The 19,266-nt window shown below is 33.2% G+C and overlaps 2 protein-coding genes across 3 annotated transcripts in view; both read right to left on the bottom strand.

Annotated features, from left to right (window-relative positions):
• The window catches only part of LOC106084646 (zinc finger protein 91), a 41,327-nt gene extending 22,868 nt beyond the window's left edge, over positions 1-18,459 (bottom strand). For both annotated transcript variants that reach the window (XM_013248527.2, XM_013248501.2), the window contains exon 1: positions 18,206-18,459. The gene's annotated coding sequence lies outside the window, so the exon portion shown is untranslated. The remainder of the gene's footprint in view (positions 1-18,205) is intronic.
• The window catches only part of LOC106084690 (uncharacterized), a 163,123-nt gene extending 144,506 nt beyond the window's left edge, over positions 1-18,617 (bottom strand). The window contains exon 1 of the mRNA XM_059367061.1: positions 18,470-18,617. The gene's annotated coding sequence lies outside the window, so the exon portion shown is untranslated. The remainder of the gene's footprint in view (positions 1-18,469) is intronic.
• Between the last annotated feature and the right edge of the window lie 649 nt (positions 18,618-19,266).

Genomic DNA, 19,266 nt, shown 5'->3' with positions numbered 1-19,266 from the left:
CGAGTTTGGTAGACATTTTGACATGTGGCACAGGCAAAAGTCTTCTTAATATGGCGAAGTTGCTCCTTTTGCCTTTTCATTTCCTCATATTGTGGACGATGTTCCTTCATTAGATGAGCATGTAGAGTAGACTTGTGAGCATAGGATTTGCTGCACAGAGAACAAACTACTGCAGGCTCTCCCTTATGAATGCTGCTCATATGATCTTGTAGATCACGTCTTAAATCATAGGTTTTATCACAGATATCACATTTGAATTTCTTGACCACTTGAGATGATAAATCCTGATGAGATTTATTGTAATGCCTTTTCAGGACTTTTAGCGAAGAATATGAACGTTCACATTTATCGCATTTATGTTGACGTTCGATCTGCTTCTCTTGCTTATTACAGAAATAGTTGACATGCTCATTGAGAGAGCTTTTATGCATAAATTGAGATTGACAATGGGGACATTTGAATGTTTTGGCCTCCTGAGGCTTATCACTATGATGTTTGGCCAAATGTTCACGCAGCGAGGGTCTAGAGGCAAATAATTTGAAACATATTTCACATTTAAAGGCTTCGGGTTGTTGGTGGTACAGAATATGACTTTCGATTTCATAGCGATGATATAATTTAAGTTGGCAACACATAATATAACATTGCTCTAGGGGATGTTCTAATTGAAAGTGTTGTAGGAGTAGGGAAAATTTGGAACAGCTGTAAGGGCATATAACACATTGTAAATTTTCTCTCCATTTGGCTATGAATTCATCAAATTCTTCTACTGTCTGTGGATGTTTTAAATTCCTTACATAGGTGGGTTTGTAAATCCGTCTCTTTACAGGATTTTCATTTGCCAAGCAAAGATCTTCTTCAGGAGATTCTTTCTCTAAAGTCAAGCTTGTTAATTCATTTTGATTGCTGGGCATATTTTCCTTAAAGCCTTTAGGCTGTATTCCTTGAGGCAATTTCTTATCTTCTTGACTGTTGAGATCTTTGCGGCGTTTTTTCTTGTTTATGAATTTAATATGAAAATTTTTATAAAACTGAGTTGAAATCGTTTCTCCGGATTCGGTTACCGAATCATTTTCATCTTCTTCTTCAGTATCCCAGCTGGAGGTGTCGATATCTATGATTTCATTGTCCTGAGAAGTCAAGTCCATACCTTCATTCTCTTTCCTAACAGATTCATAACTAAAGACCTCCTCAACTGATACTTCTGAATCCTTCTCCGAAATCATACGCAATTTTTTCGTATGAGATGCTGGGCAATTCTCTAGCTGGTCTTCATTGCAACTAGTTATATCAAAATTGTTGTTATTGACTTTGGTCACCAATTGTTGTTGCAACTCTCCAATATCGCTTGTTAACCTATCACACAATGTTCTTGAAGTGTCTTTAGACAACTTTCTTTTGAAAGTTTTACCCATAACAAGCCTGGGGTTGTTCTGAGGTGGATATGTGCTAGGAAACTCCTTTATTTCATTATTGAATTCCCCACCCATAAATCTACGCATTGATTGTTGACTTTCTTCACAGTTACTGGACTCATTTGAAACCTCAGAAGATGTTTCAACCATGACTTCTTCCATTTCATTTATGAAGACTTGATGGGAAGTACAAGTTTCTCTACCTTGAACTAAGATTTCATTAACATCCTCTGGGTCTGTTTCCGATTTAATGGAAACTTCATTTGCAGTTGTTTGTACAGAATCGAACACAACTCGACTTAAAGCCTGAGAAGATGTGCAAGGCAGTTCATCACTGATTTCCATTTTGGTATGCCAGGAACTTCTTAAAGCCCAACTATTATCATAAGCCTGAAGTCCTCCCTCAGGGATTTCAGCTTGAACCACAGGCTTTTCCAAAGTTCCCATCGAAGTTTTTGCCATTTCAACAGACCAGCTGGCCTCCAATTGTGTTTGCTTAAACAAAACTGATTGTTGGAATCCACGAAATTCCTCAATATAGCTCCAGCATTTGAAGCAAACTCTGGTCAAATGTTTGCCACATTCCTTTTGCAAAAGCTGTAAGAATGCCATAGAGAGAGAGAGAGAGAGTTGTCATTTATTACTCTAATCCCAAAACAAAGTTAAAGGGATTTTCTTCTAACTCACCTCTGGAGTAAAATAATTGGCCAGCAATTCATAAGCCTCTGTCCTAAGTCCGTCTTTGTCATATAGATTACGAGATCTACTAGAACATGGGTTCAAACATAGCCGACAAAGATTTGAATTGGACATTTTAGAGAATAAAAGACCTTTACGTCAACAGTTTTAGGTTTTAAACATCTAGTAGCAGAGAATTCAAGCAATGTTACGTGGTTTAATAACTGAAACAGACAAAAAACATCTTGGAATTAACAAAAATTTTGAAATTGCCCATATGCAAGAACAAAATGAAGACATGTCAAAAATCAGCTGATAAAACAAAGGAAACGATGTGAAAATAAAGTGATATGTTAAAAACAGCTGATATTTCAAAATTAGATGATATGTCAAAATGAGTTGATATGTCAAAATCAGCAGATATGTCATAATCAGCTGATATGTCAAAATCAACTGATACGTGAAAATTAGCCTACACCTTTGTGAAAACTTTTAAGCACGCGAACAAACTTGAACTCTCGCTAGATATGTTGAAAACAGCAAAAAACTCCAAAGCAGCTGACATGTCAAAATCAGCTTATATGTCAAAATCAGTTGATATGTGAAAATCAGCAGATATGTAAAAATCAGCTGATATGTCAAAATCCGCTGATATGTCAAAATCAGTTAATATGTCAAAATCAGCTGATACGTCAACATAAGATGATATGTCAAAATCAACTGATATGTCAAAATCAGCTGATGGGTCAAAATTAGCTGTTATGTCAAAATTAGCTGATATGTCTAAATCAGCTGATATTGACATATCAGCTGATACGTGAAATTTAGGTGAAACACGCTAAAAGTTAATTCCCGCTAAAAGTGTCAAAAAAGATGATATAAAAGAAACTAATATGTCAAAATCACCTGATATTCCAACCACGTGATACTTCAGTTAGGTGACAGACACTTCAACATCAGCCTATATGTCAAAATCAGCTTATATGGGAAAATCGCAAAAACAGCTAATTGTTGTAGACGCAGAGGACCGCACTTAAATATGAAAATCAGCTGATACAAAATCAACTGATGCCTAAAATCAGCTTAAAGGTAAAACCCTTTGTGAAAACTTTAAAGCAAGCACACACACTTGAACTCTCAGTAGATTTTTCAGAATTTTCTGTAAAGACAAAACTTCCATAAAAATTTCTCTCAAGACAAATCTTCCATGAAAGGCAAAATTTCCATGAAATTTTCACTAAAACAAAATTTCCATGAAATTTTCTCAAAAGACAAAATTTCTATGAAAATTTCTCGAAAGACAAACAATGTTATTAAAAAAAAATTAAACAAAAATCCAATTTTGCTGAATTATATATTTTTTATTTAAAATATACAAATCTTACAGCTACAGTTTATAGAACAAAAATGCTTAAAGGCTATAGTGTGACAGATGTCAATTTTTTATCTTTTACAAAAGATATAAATACTTAATGTAAATTGTTTTCTTAAAATAAAGATTTGAGGCAACATAATTTCAAATCAATTCATCAAATTCAATAAAAAAATTTAATAATGAATAGAACAGGGTGAGGGCCTAGTTAGTAAAGTAAACGTAACGCAAAATTGTACAATACAAAGATGAGCAAAATTTTGTTAAATTTTCGAGCTTAAAATTGCCCTTATAAACATCAATGGTATATAAAAGTTGTATTATATAAAAAGGTTTAAATTGTGATGACGTATCGTAACATAACGTAACGCCAAGAAAGGTATTATGAATCATTTATTATCATATTGCAAAATATTCTATGTATTATATTACACATTCCGATGAAAAAAAATACTCATGCACCCAACTTTGGACCATCTTTCTAGGACATGCGAATCTTTAGAATCTCATAGAGAAAGAGGACCTAGAAACGTGACGCAAAATTGTACAATATGTTAAAAAAGCAAGGAAAACTTCGCTAAAAAAAAAACTAATTGGCAAACATTCCAAACCAAAAGGTACAGATAGTTTATAGAATATAAACTACAAAAAATGTCCAAAAGACAACGTAACGTCAAGAGATATCCTAAGAAATGAATACATTCATATTTTAACATCTTTATAACTCAAAAAGCTTTTAAGAATATCTAATTATTTGACAAACCTAGCTGAAAACTTTTCATAACTTAAGTAACGTAGCGTAAGGTCATAAAATTAAAAAAAAATGTTTATAATACGTTTATTAAATACCTATCTATACTTTTGGTAATCTCAATATCGCTCAGATCCATAATCCCCATTTTATAAAGAAAAAACGGCCCAGTGTGTGACACCTCGGCCTTACGGCCTTATTCCCAAAACTTTATGATGCCTTAAAATAGGTTTATTTGACAGTTCTATAAAGGAAATATGCCAAATAAACCTAATTTAAAACCACATTAAATTTTGTAAATTAGGACGTTAGTTTTTAACATCTATTAAGGTTTTCAAATACTTAAAAGTGATTCAGTTTTAAGATACAAAGACTGGAAAAAAAGTGCCCGTTAGTAAAAACGTTACGTATGTGAAGTAAACGTAGCATTTTTCATAACCTAAATAACATAAGGTTATAACATGTACATATATTAATTAAATTGTAAACTATACCTGTTATTTATCATTTTGGGGGAAAAAGAAAGTTAAAGTTAGTGAGTCTAACGTAACAGAAAGCTGCATTTTAAAACGTCACGTAAAACGTGTTTTGAAAATCTATGTGGGAAAAATGTATTTGATACGCTACCACCATTGAATCCCTAACCATGCCTTGAGACACTAAAATCCCTTAGATTCGTTATAGAAGTAAATTTACTAGCTAGTGTTGCCAACGTATGCAAACTTGTACTGGGTTTTTGAAATTTGTAAAAGAAAATTGTTTATCTTGATAATCAAATTTAAATTCCAAGTGAACCATAGATCTATATAACTCTTCATATGAAATAGACAAGCTAGTTAGTCATGCCAACGTAAAGCAAAAGTAAGTTTGGTGAGGTTCCAAACATGCAATGCTAAAAAAAATCATTTTTAATGCTTTATTTTGCAAATTATTTAATATTAAAAAATTTTTGGGGGACTATTAACCCTTTTTCAAATAGAAATATCCCAGTTAGTGAAATTAACGTAACCCAAAATTGGATCTGTTTATTAGATTTGAATTTAGGCAAGGAAGCTTGTTATTATTTATGTTATTGTGGCCCATAATATAAACATACCTTCAATATATTAAACGTTTAACGAATTAAACGTAACACCACATTCATTTGGTTAAAATGGTTTTTACAATACACATATTACTTAAGATTACACAGATCGTACCTCAGAGTGTTAATTGTGTGATAAAGTCCCAGTTAGTGTAATCAACGTAACGGAAAACTGCAGAATTTTTTTTTAATAACAAGATATGGCTTTGACCAACAACTAAACAACTCGTATTTTTTATGTCATCTCTAGATGGCCATAATGAAGAAAATACACCCTAGTTAGTGAAACGTAAAACGTAACACAAAATTCTTTGGTTTTAATGATCTGAATAAGAATTTTCAATTAAAAAGTTCTTGGGAGGCATAAAGGTTTGTGCAGGAAACAAAATTCCCTGTTAGTGAAACTAACGTATTGCAAAGCCAAAGCTTTTTGCAGGAAACAAAAGTTCCAGTTAGTGAAACTTACGTATTGTAAAGCTAGAGCTTTTTTTCTATACATTAAAAGATTTTTGCTTCCTTTGCAAGCCTTTTGATTAGTTAATAATTCTCGGGACCCAAAATGTAAAACATACATCCTAGTTAGTGGATTAAACGTGACAAAAAAAAAAACATTTGTCTTATTGATATTTACAAAGTGAAAAAAATCAAATGCATTTGACAAGCAGCAATCAAATAGATTTGAACAAATTGTCACTTACCCCAACAAAATAATAATTACAATTAAAACAGATGCATAAAGTCTTAGTTAGTTGAACCAACGTATGTCCAGAATGAAGCTGCTCTAGTTTTTTCAGGATTTGAATTTAGGCAAGCCTATATTTACTTTCTTTGCAAACCATTTTGCTATTTAACAGTTTTAACGATCCAAAATAAAAAAAGATAACCTAGTTAGTGGTTTCAACGTAACAGAAATTCTTTTGGTTTAAGGATTTTTACAAGCATAGATATGAAGTAAATAACTCGTTCTCAAGAATTTGTAATAGTTAAGATAACGGGGTTCATAAAGACTCAGTAGAAACAGCGTATAAGAATATTGAATCGGTATTTTCCAGTTTTTCACTTGATTTGAATTTAGACATCTACTATTTGGCTCTTCCGCAATCTTTTTTATCGCTAAACAAGTTTAGGGATCCATAATAAAAACCAGTTAGTGCATGCAACGTAACACAAATTTCGTTTCTTTTAATGATTTTACAAGCATACATTTTCTTTACAACAATTTGAAATTAAACACAATTCTAATACCAAAAAATTTTAAATAGGTTAATATTACCCGGGTCCATCAAGTGCAAGTTAGTGGAATTAACGTATTGCCACATTGAAGCTGTTTTTTTAATATTCACAAAAATTGCATTTAAAAAGCAAAAGTTTGCCTTCAATGCAGGTTTTTTTTATAATTTAGAAGTGATCTGGTTCATTATAGGAAACTTGCCCCATAGTAAGTGGCTTTAACTTAATACAATATTCTTTTGTTTAATTTTATAAGCAACCACAAAACACTTCATATGCCAGAGATTTCATCATTTTAAAATAATCTGATTGGGGAAAATGGTTGCATATGGAAATAAGTTTCCTAATTAACCAACGTAAACGGAAATCGTGATTAATTTTTATACAATTTTTACAACCTTTGATATTGGAAAGACTTCCAAAATGTACATATATAAAACAATTTTTGTTAGAATTTCTTAGTCTTACTGATGTTTTTCCCCCACTCCATGCCCCCCACTGGTGCCAACTTCTAACTAGGTCTAGATAATATGCGACATTTTAGTACGCCACTTTCTTTACGTTTCTGATATTCCTCATAATGCTTTGATCTCTCATGGGTATTTAAACTGGATGCTTTGGCGTACACCTTGTTGCAAAACGCACAGGTGAGTGGTTTCTTCAATTCAGCAATTTGAGCTTTTCTCTCTATCTTTTTTGCCTCGTATTCAGCACGATGCTCCCGCAGACAGTGATGATACAGCACAGTGCGATATTGAAATTTCCGTGGACAAAAGGCACACGTCAGCGACTTTTCTCCAGTATGGCTATCCATGTGTTCACGCAAATCCACCTGATCAATGAAAGCCTTATCACAAATTGTACATTTAAATGACTTGCGCTCCAAGTGCTTGAAGTTAATGTGCCGCCTCAAGCCCTTGGGGCCCAGATATGATTTGCCACATTCAGTGCACACATATTTGCCATCTTTTCGCCGATTGGCACTGCCACAGAAAAATTTCATATGATGCCTCAAGGTTGTTTTACACAAATGGGCCTTGCCGCAGGTGGGACATCTAAAGGGGTCCGCTTTACGGCGGCCGGAATGTGTTTTCAATAGATGTTCCTTGAGCGAGGTTTTAACGGTAAAACATTTATAGCACACCTCACATTTGTAAATTCGTGGTTCCTTATGGTACAGAACATGTTCCTCGATTTCGTAGCGATAGTTAAATTTCTTCTCGCAACATTCTATGAAACACTTCTCTGAGGGATGGTGTTCTTTAAAATGTTGCTGCAGCAATGAAAAAGTCGGGCTTATGTCGTGGCAAAGCAGGCACTCCAACTCGGGTCGCCATTTAGCTATGAATGTATCAAACTCCTCGATGGTTTGAGGACGCTTCAGGCTTCTCTTGAGTGTCAGACCAGTACGAGTCTCCTGATTCTCATCCACCTCAGTCTGGGTCTTTGGTTCAGTATTGGCATCCGAATCGCTTTCCGAGTCGTTGGTGCTTACAACCTTACTACAACTAGAGTTATTATCATTTGTGCCTAACACCTCGGGTTCTAAGGCCAAAAACTCCAATTCGTATTGCAAACTTTCGTTTTCTAGTTTCACCACATCTTGAAGACAGGGCTCTTGATCGCAATAGTCATGATCTTGAGTTTGCAAGCCACTTTCGATAAGGTCTGCCTCGATGTTGGGCTTCACATCAACATCACCTCCCAGATATTCAATAAGCTCATCAAACTTTTTCGACTCCTTATCCACATCATGGCAAGTTGCCACCACCATTGCCTCAGAGCCACAATCTGGCGGACTATCCATGGGTTCATTTTTGATGGTGACAAATTCCGCAATGTTATTGTGGAAATAATCAGACCTAACAATCAAATGATGGTCCATTAGAGATTCAATGTCATTGTTATCATAATTTTGGGAGGTATTTGGAGCCATCATGCCGCCTGCTGTGTCACTATGCTCTTCTGCTTCCTGTTCAATTTTGACCTGAACATTTTCCAAGTTAAGATCAGAACCATCAGGTGGGGCTTTTGCCACAGTTTCTGAACGTTTATTTACCGCAGAAAGCTTTCTTTGAGCTTCAAACACAGCCTCTTGGAATGTGTGAAAATCGGAAATATGGCTCCAACATTTTGCGCATACTACCGACACCTGAGTCCTATTCTTCAATTTCAATAACTGTAAGATATGGAAAATATGCATGCATCAACACCCAAAATTCTAACGATTCTCAAATGGTTCGTTCAACTTACCACAGGAGAAAAATATTTTACCGCCAATTCATAGACATCATTGGGATGGCCATTTTCGTCATTGAGCTTGCGGTGATCAGTACAAATTTTTATACACAGACAACAAAATTCGAACATGTTTGACAGATTAAAGCTGGACCTTGCGTTGAGAGCCAAGCAACTTTTTTGTTTTTCGAAAAATAACTGAAACGAACAGAAAACGCATTAGAATTTCTTACGAAAGAGGCGGTATTTCTTAAAGAAGAAAAGTTGGCGAAGTGATGCCACTATTGGTGGGGGTATTAGTATGGCCCTTAGGAGATAAGCCCCAGAAATGCCTCCCAACTAACAACGATCTACTTTCGAAAGGACAAAAAATTGCTTGCTTGCAAGGTCAGAGCTTATGTGATTTAGACAATCTACACTCAGAACAAAAAGCTGCAAAACTACTAACCCACGATTACCAACATAATTGATTAGATATAAAATTTTTACCCAAAAATGTTAAGGGATGTTTGCCCCAGTTCCTTAATGGAATGTTCATGAGCAAATTTACATTGACGTTTTGTCAAAACAAAAACTCTAGAAAAAAATTCTGTAGGAAATTTTTAACAAGAATTTTATGTAAAAAAGTTTTAAATAATTTTTTTAAAAAAATATTTAAAAAAAAGCTTTATTTTAAAAGCTTTATTTTAAAAATGTTTTTATAAAAAGGTTTTTTTATAAAAAAGTTTTTTTATAAAAAAGTTTTTTATAAAAAAGTTTTTTATAAAAAAGTTTTTTTATAAAAAAGTTTTTTATAAAAAAAAGTTTTTTATAAAAAAAAAGTTTTTTATAAAAAAAAAGTTTTTTATAAAAAAAAAGTTTTTTATAAAAAAAAAGTTTTTTATAAAAAAAAAGTTTTTTATAAAAAAAAAGTTTTTTATAAAAAAAAAGCTTTTTATAAAAAAAAAGTTTTTTATAAAAAAAAAAGCTTTTTTATAAAAAAAACTTTTTTATAAAAAAAAGCTTTTTTATAAAAAAAAGCTTTTTTTATAAAAATCTACGCCCGAAGCCGAAATAAATCAAAAATTAGAATTTTTCGATGTCTACTATAACTAAATCATTTAGAATACAAAGAACGTACACAGAAAGGTTAAAGCTTTACTCAAAAATAAAACATAAATACAATCAGACACAGCAAAATCTCCTACAATGAAGTTTCCCATACATTTTCAGTGTGAGCAAATCTACTTATTTGAGATCTCCAGCAAATCTCCTTGTCCTGAACACAATAAAAATGCAGATAATAATAAAAACGCTGTCAAAAACATCACTGTAGACAAATACTATCACTTGAATCGTAGTGTAAACGGGTTTTGGAGATTATCTTAATTCAAGTGGATTTGGGCACTAGTGTAACTTTTTATAAAAAAAGTTTATTGTAAAACTTTTTTATAAAAAGTTTTCCATAACACTTTTTTGTAAAAAGCTTTCTATCAAACCTTCTTATAAAAAGCTTTCTATCAAACTTTCTTATAAAAAGCTTTCTATCAAACTTTCTTATAAAAAGTTTTCTATAAAACTTTTATAAAAAGTTTTCTACAAAACTTTTATAAAAAGTTTTCTATAAAACTTTAATAAAAAGTTTTCTATAAAACTTTTATAAAAAGTTTCCTATAAAACTTTTATAAAAAGTTTTCTATAAAACTTTTATAAAAAGTTTTCTATAAAACTTTTATAAAAACTTTTCTATAAAACTTTTTAAAATATATAAAATATTTATAATATTTTTTATATATATATTGTCTATTTTTTATAATAGAAAATTTTTTATAAAAAAAAGCATTTGTAGAAAGTATTTGACAAATGTTTTTAGAAAATTTTTTATAAAAAAAACTTTATAAAAATTTTTCGATAAAAACATTTTTTATACAAAATGTTCATAAAAAAGTTTTTATAAAAAAGTTTTTATAAAAAAGTTTTTATAAAAAGTTTTTATAAAAAAGTTTTTATAAAAAAGTTTTTATAAAAAAGTTTTTTTAAAAAAGTTTTTATAAAAGTTTTTATAAAAAAGTCTTTTACAAAAAAATTTTTAAAAGTTTTTATAAAAAAGTTTTTATAAAAAGTTTTTATAAAAGTTTTTATAAAAGTTTTTATAAAAAAGTTTTTATAAAAAAGTCTTTACAAAAAAATTTTTAAAAGTTTTTAGTGATAAATTTTTTGTAAAAGCGTTTATAAAAAAAATCAAAAAAATTGGAAACATTTCACCAATATAAGAAATTATCCCGTCAACATTTTTTTTAAGAACTTTTTGCCATAAAATTTTTATAAGAAATTTTTTATCAAAAAATTTCTATAAACAATTTTTGGTAAAAACAATTCTATAGAAAACGTTTAACAAAATAAGACCCGAAAAAAATGTTTAACCAAAAACAATATTTGTTTAGGGTATTACACAATAATGTCCAAAAAGGTACATGTACCAAAAAAAAAAAAAACAAATGGAAACATTTCACCAATATAAGAAATTTTCATTAAGAATTTTCTATAAGAAATTTTTTATAAAAAACTTCTATAAAATTTTTTTTAATAAAAAATTTCGATAAGAAAACTTTTTATCAAAAAAATTTTTATAAGAAATTTGTTATCAAAAAGTTTCGATACCATAAAATTTCTATAAGAATAATTTTTATCAAAAAATTTCTAAAGAATTTCCAAAAAATTTTAAAGAAATTTTTTAACAAAAAAATTCTATAAACAATTTTTGGTGAAAAAAAATCGGTAGAAAACATTTAACAAAACAAGTTTCGAAAACAATTTTTTAACCAAAAACGATATTTGTTTAGGCTATCACACGAGAATGTCCAAAAACGGTATATGTATATGAAAAATGGTATATCTTGTCTAACAGAAACATGGGCCATTAATAATTGCTTCATAACTTCTTGAATGATGTTTTAGATGTTTAACTATGCGTGGAGTTAGTTTTTCCTTTTGTTATGCCACCCTCGAAGCTATTTATATATTTGCTAATATCCGCCGCGTTGTGTAATTTCAGGGAGTCTCCTTTGATTTTTCGTTGATTATTGCATTGCTTTTATTTTTCGCTATTTTACATTTGATTCGTTGTTGCTGGTTTCGCGTATTAACATATTTCGTTGTTCAATTGATAGATTTTTGCATTCTTTTTCATTGTTAATTGTTTCAAATTTAATTCAATTTCGATGGTTTTGTATATATTAAATATTCCGTTGTAAAAAAATATTCCCCAAACAATTAAAAAAAAATATAGTAAAAATTTTTGCAGTTCGCAAAAATATGTTTATATAATATAAATATAATATATTTTTAAATCATAGTATAAAAAAAATTAAATATTCGTTCTATAAAAAGTTTCTGGTATAAAATCTGAGTCTTAAGTTAAAAGTTTTCCACTTCTTATTTCATTATCATTCATGATAATTCTTTCAGTCATTTGTTAAAAAATTTTTTCTAGTCATTTGTTAAAAAATTCTTTCGACGTTTATAAGTATTCCGCTTTCTTATCCAAATATTGGCTCAGATTTTTTAAAAAGATTTTTCATTGATGTTTTCTCTAAGTCTACATTTTTATAAATTTCGTGTAATATTCATAAATATGAATGCAGTGGGTGATAATACCACAGATATAATACATATATACATATGTATTTGAAAATATTTTCCAAAAAAGTTATTTTAAAAATATTTGTTATTAAGATCATCAATTTGACAGTAGTTATTAAAAAGCTCTTCAAAAATATGTTTCAAAATTTAAAATACCAATTTCATAAAATTTACGAATGTTTCTCATTTTTTTTTTTGGTTTGTCACCCACTGCATTCTTCACTAAACATATGGGTGGTGCTGTTAATGTATTCTAAAGTAAGCTTTGCTACAATATATTTCCTTTTAGCCATTATCCAAGGAATTAATTATTTTTTGCTCTATTATTCGAAACAGATTACTTTTGTTTTTGCTCCTTAATGTAACACTGTTTTAAGTGGCGTATTATTGTTAATAATTAAATAGGAGCTTTCGGCGCACTAAACACACAATTTCTATCATCATTGTGAGTGGGTGGACAACACAACTAACAAATGCACAAACCAAACTCCTTGATTAAAAAAAATCGATAAAAATATAGATCGAATATAATATAGTGCATCAGCACAAGTTATCTTTGATCTAATCAAACTAACAACCAAATCGTACTAACCTTGTTAGTTAAATATGTTTCAGCGACTGCTACTTTAGCTTTCTGCTCACTGAACACAGCTGCTTATATCTACATTGTGAATGGCTAAGCAATAACAATAAGAGCACAGTATGAAGAATACAAATCAAAATACAAACAAAACCTCTTGATTGCAAAAATTTATTAAGATTTGTGCACGCAATTTTATAAATAATTGTTTGTAATGGTATTTTACCATTCACAATAGAGTATTTCCCTGCGGGTGAGACCACACAAATTTATGAAAATATATCATGGTAATCCTGCCGACAGATATTCTACATAAGCCTGCACTGGCAATTTATCCAGAACTTCGTTGTCATGGATAGATGTTTTTCATACAAATTTCATTGCACTGCACTGAAGCTTTAGCCCTGCCTTTCCGCTAATTGAACACACGGCTTTCTATTATCATTGTGAATGGCTAAAAAAAAATGTAAGGGCTTAAAAATACACGAAGGTCATATCATCGATGTATAATCGAAGTGACGATTGAAAACTTGAAAAAAATGGAATAGCTTTCCGATCGGATACCTGAGACGACACTTAGGTTGAGGCACTGCAACCAGCGGCAGTCTTGGATTGACTGGAGTCTGGTATTGCCATCTGGATGTTCACGCTACAAAAATGGATTAAAGCTAGAGGACAGTGAGGACCTGGGGTTTACATTGAGAACCCAGGGACTGAGATCTGTTTTCGATATCCTGAGCATAATACCGTCCTGCAGGCGGAGATCCGTGCCATCACGGAATGTGTGGAGTGGTGTTACCGCAAGGACATCTAGTGCGAACATCTTTGCGGACAGTAAATTGGCCATCAGGGTAATAGCAATCAGGACGATAAAGTCACGAAAAGTCTTGAAGTGCAAGGAGATTAATGCCTTTTCAGAGGATGACTCTATTCGCATCGTTTGGGTGCTGGACCATAGCGGAGTAAGGGGAAGGGAAGAGCAGACGATTTGGCAGAAAGGGCCAGAGGATTGTCATTAGTAAACTTTGTTAACCCGAACCCTTTCGGAGCAACGCAGCCCGAGTTACATGCGTGGGAGACGAAACCACATGTTGAACAGAGTGAGAAGACTAGCCTATTACTAAAAGGAAGTAAGGAGGAGGACAGTATAGCTTACGGTATCATAACGAGCTCACTTATGCAAAAAATGTGCGGCAAATGATAACGTGTGTAGGGCATGTGGGGAAGATGATGAGACGAAGGAGCATTTCCTGTCATTGCCCGGATTTTGCGAATAACAGACATTAACCAACTTAGTGCGTGGTATGGTAAACAATTAGGGATTTTGTAAGTAGCACTGGCTTCCTGGCCTAAATTTTCTTTCTCGCCGTTACTTCATTGTATTTAAAGCTCACAATAAGCCGTTTACTGGCTTAACATTGGCACCGTCTTTTCAACCAAATTAAACTAACAATAAAATCGTGTTAACATTGTAATTCAGCAAGGAGTTGAGACTCGAGCAAGAAGGAAACTGAACACAGCTATTTTCTTTCTTCATTGTAAATGTCTAGACAATAACTGTAAGAGCTCAGAACACAACTATCAAATACCGGATTGACCCGGTGGAACTCCAACGGGTTCAAGTTCTCTATCGTCTAGGGCTGCCGCCTCAGTATATAACACACTGCTACAACAACAAACAAAATTCCTTGATTGCAAAACTTTTTAAGCACTTCTTCGATCTAATCAAACTAGCAACCAAAACATGTATTTGTACATTGTAATGCAGCAAGTAGTTATGTATGTATCAGCGGCTGATTCTTTAGTCGTGGTTTTCGGCCTATTGTAAACGGCACCTTCATATCATCATTGCGAATAGCTATATAACAACTGTAAGAGCTTGGGAAAGCACGACTATCAAAATAAAAACAAAACTCCAAGAATTTGCAATGGATCAAATCAAACTAGCAACCAAATTGCCCTAATATTGTTCAGCCTTTAGCCTTGGTTTTCGCCTCATTGAACACAGCTTAATTCTATCATCATTGTGAATTGTTATCTAAATACAGGCGCTTCCTATCACCATTGTAAATGGCTAGACAATAACTACAAGAGCTTAGAAAACACAACTATCAAAATGCAAAAAAGCCCTCTTTTGCCAAAATTTGCGATAAAAATATGGCCTACAAGAAGTAGAGACTTTGAATCTAATCGAACTAACAACAATATCGTCATAACACTGCAAAGCAGTTAGTACAAAATATGTTTGAGGACTAATTAAACCATGGCTTTCGTCTCTTTGAAGACAGCTGCTTGCTATTTCTATTGTGAATGACCATACAACAACTGTAAGAGAAAACGATGACTTGACAAGGCTGTTGCCTTCAAACAAGGACAAATAAAAATTAGCTAAAATTTCAAAGTTTTGAAGAAAATGTGTTTTTATATATATAACGAGTATGTGCTATGTTACATATACTCCATCATGGATCGCAGGTGTGAATCTGTGCAATATTATATACCCTCCCATCACGGACCGCATGTGTGAATCTGTGCTAAGTTATATACCCTCCATCATAGATCACATGTGTGAATCTCTTTGAACGGTTTCTCTTTAAAGGCAGGAGGAAAAAAAATGATGAAAGGTCAAGCAGCATATCCTATGGATTTTTTTATAAATTTGGGTGAGAATTGGCCCCCTTAGGTACTCAAGACGTCAAATCGAGATATACCTATGTAGGTTTATGTGGAAGCTATATGAGGTTATGAATCGATTGGTGCCATACTTGGCATGTATGTTGAATGTCCTGACAGAAGTCATTGTGCAAAATTGCAGTCAAATCGTATAAGAAGTGCGCCATATAGAGGCTCAAGAAATCAATTCGTTTATATAGAAGCTGTATCGGTTTATATGGGAGCTATATCAGGTTAAGGATCAATTGGTATCATACTTAACACAGATGTTGAATGTCATAGCAAACCTCCATGTGCAAAATTGCAGCCAAATCGGAAAAGAATTGTGCCTTCTGGAGGCTCAAGAAGTCAAAACGGGAGATCGGTTTACATATATGGCATCTATATCAAAACCTTTTCAAGCGCCTGCCTAGCTTTACTACTTCGAAATTTTGGGTGCTTTCAACAGACAGACATACAAAAGGATAAAACGAATAAAAGCAAACGGACAGGATAAACAACTCCGTGTGGCTTCCTTCGGCTGTCTCCATTTGAAAGTTGATGTTTGATGAAACTCACACAAAAACAGTTTGGTCTTTTTAACAGTGACAATGTGCCCATCACTGATCTAAATCGAATTAGAATGCCAAGACGATCAAGAATAGATATATATGTACGTATTAATGTTTGGTATCAAATGTATAGCCGAATGACAAAATTGCTATACACCCATTCCATGGTGGAGGGTATAAAAAAAACAGAGGATATAACAACCACAATATTCCTATGCAGTCGGTTTAATGTACCAGAAATATCCAGCCTTCCCACAGTCCGGTAAGAAATCGCTACAACCTTCAAGACTTGTGGCTAAAACAACAACAACCACAAAAACTTAAACGATCGATTAATACGTGGTCACAATTTGTTTACTCATTTCCAGACATATGAACTGCAAAGATCCTACCCTGGGAAGAAACAATTACATGCAGTATCTACTGGTATCTTAGAGATAGGCAGGAAATCATCGCCTAGAGATGTCCGGTTGGATCTACATACTGAATCTAGATTAAGAATTTAGCGCTCAAAGAAAGAAGCTTATCAGCTTCCCTACAGAAACTTATCAGCTTCCCTACAGAAACTTATCAGCTTCCTTACAGAAACTTATCAGCTTCCCTTAAGAAACTTATCAGCTTCCCACAAACTATTACCCTACAACAAACTATTTGAAGCTATCGAACATATATAACCAATGCTCATCCTATTCCCGCGGAGAACGAGGATATGGACTGAGACGAGCTAACTCACTTTTAGGAGCTTGAAGAGCTGGTGAAGAAACGCTTTACTCTCATGTGCATATGAGAGGTCGTAGCGCAGAGGCCAACTATGACGCTGAACGCCTTGCAATCCCACGGAAGCCGGTTGTACGTACCGGATTGATCCGATGGAATCCATCATCGGCAAGGGATGCCGCTTCAGAGTACAATACACTGCTACAACAACAACAACCTCCTAATGCTTGCCACATTAATTAGGTACCATGCCGTTCGGACCCGGCTATATTCATGGGCAATATTGGATATGTGAAATTATGTGGATACAACAATAATAACAGTTTATTACATATAACTGAGTATGGCATTTCAATGAAACTCCCAACAGATCAATAAATAAACAAATGGCACACATTATGAAATGACAGTATTACATCTCAAAGATTATGCCTGACCAAGCACTGCTACCCTACAGCAACACATTTACAAACCTAGCAATCTTACGAAGGTTAATCTAAACATTACCCCGAATCTCAATGGATTTTTTATATGTATTTAGCTTAACCAAAGGACTTGGTTACACATCTGCGAGTGTGGCGTTACAATGGATCTCATATAGGTTATGGCTTGTCTAGCAGGGAATTTAAGGAACCACTTTCAACAATGGTAGACTTGCTGTAGACTTGCTATCATTTACACAAACGTTAAAACTTTAGGCCAGTGTAAAACACACTCACACATTTGCACATTATTGACGAGCCAGCGGAACATTATTTTTTTGCATTCGATTCGTACCAATACAATAATGTGCGTATATGTGTTTGCCCATTACTGCTTTAGAGCTATTTATTTGCACCCCAAAACCACTGCAGTTTTTATTCGTTCAGCCGAACAATAATGTGGTGCAAAAAATGGTTATGTTGGGGCATCTGACTAGCCATAAAGGTAAGAAACCACATGGCTTTCACACAATTACAGTTTCATCTTCGGCATCAGCACTCGTATGTCAAATTTAACTTTCGATGTTTGTCGGTGCAACTTGTAAAACTTCCATGCCAAAAGGTGGTGTAAAAACACGAAATAAAAATTCTCGAATTTTCTCTACCTCTAGGGAAACAGAATGCATTTCCAATTATTTCCAGAATTGTTGTTGGACAAAAAAGAAATAACGGAATATGTATGAAAATCGGGGAGGCCTGGCAAACAATTATCTTTTCACACGAGTCCAAGTAGCACACCTAACAAAAAGACAACTAGACGCAATACCAGCAGTGAAAATGAAAAATTAACATAGCTATGAAGTAAATGCTTACCCAAACTCACAGTAACTATATTTATAAGATACTTTTGGGTGCCAGTTGTAGAAATTATAACGAAATATTTTTTTTCTGCTGCGATGATGTAGAATTTTTCACCGTCTCTGGCCAACATTTTATCGCCGTTGTAACTGCGTCATGAACGGCTACTCTATTTAGAAGCCAAGCGAGGCTTCCAATATACACATTCTCTTGCACACAAACACACAACAGCACCACCCATAACTACAATAAAAAGTTAATTATGGTGTTTTTACTCACTTTGTATGGAAACTCAATTAATTATAATGTTTTTGCACAAATTGTTTATGTTTAAACATGTCTCTATAGTCTTTTTAACACTTTTTTATGCTTAATTTTGCAAGAGAACTTAAGGAACTTTCTTTGTGTGTGCACTCGGCCGTATATAAAAGCGTCTGTCAAACTGCAAAGCCAAATGGGGTGGCAGCACTGCAGCACGGCGTTGAAATGAAACAGAATCACATTGAAAACGCTGAACGAATGAACACATATCATCAACAAGTAAGCATAAAGCGCCTTAACGATTTATCGTACAATGGAATCTTGTTTTATTTTTTTTTTGTAAAAAAAAGGAAGGTGCAATTGTTTTCGTTTGAAATATTTGCGAGAAATAGAATAAACTGAAGCAGGTGAGTGTTTATTTTTAATTATTAAAATGAGTGTGAGAATGTGAGCATTAAAAATATATAAAAAAAAACGGTTATTGCATTTGGAGAGAAGTTCCCAGCACTATAAGGGATATAGAACCGATAGCCAAGGGTACGTTATGGTCATTGGTTATTTAGAGGCACTAATAACTCGATTGTCATATCGACCACCGCAGCCACTTAGTATTTAGGCAAGAGCAGCCCAACCTCAATGAGACTTTTCACTCTACAACTGCAGTTGTAGCTCCTCTGTAGACGGAGCATTCCAAATACAAATCGGAGCTCATAGTTTCGGGAGTGTGATTTGTTTGAATGTCGAGTAGAATTGGTTGTGTAGGTGAAGAGGAAAAGATCGGCCGCTGTTTACAAGCGGGACACACACGTGGCATG

This window comes from Stomoxys calcitrans, chromosome 4 (assembly GCF_963082655.1).
Source record: "Stomoxys calcitrans chromosome 4, idStoCalc2.1, whole genome shotgun sequence".
NCBI lineage: Eukaryota > Metazoa > Arthropoda > Insecta > Diptera > Muscidae > Stomoxys > Stomoxys calcitrans.
This window is presented reverse-complemented; position numbering and strand designations above follow the sequence as displayed.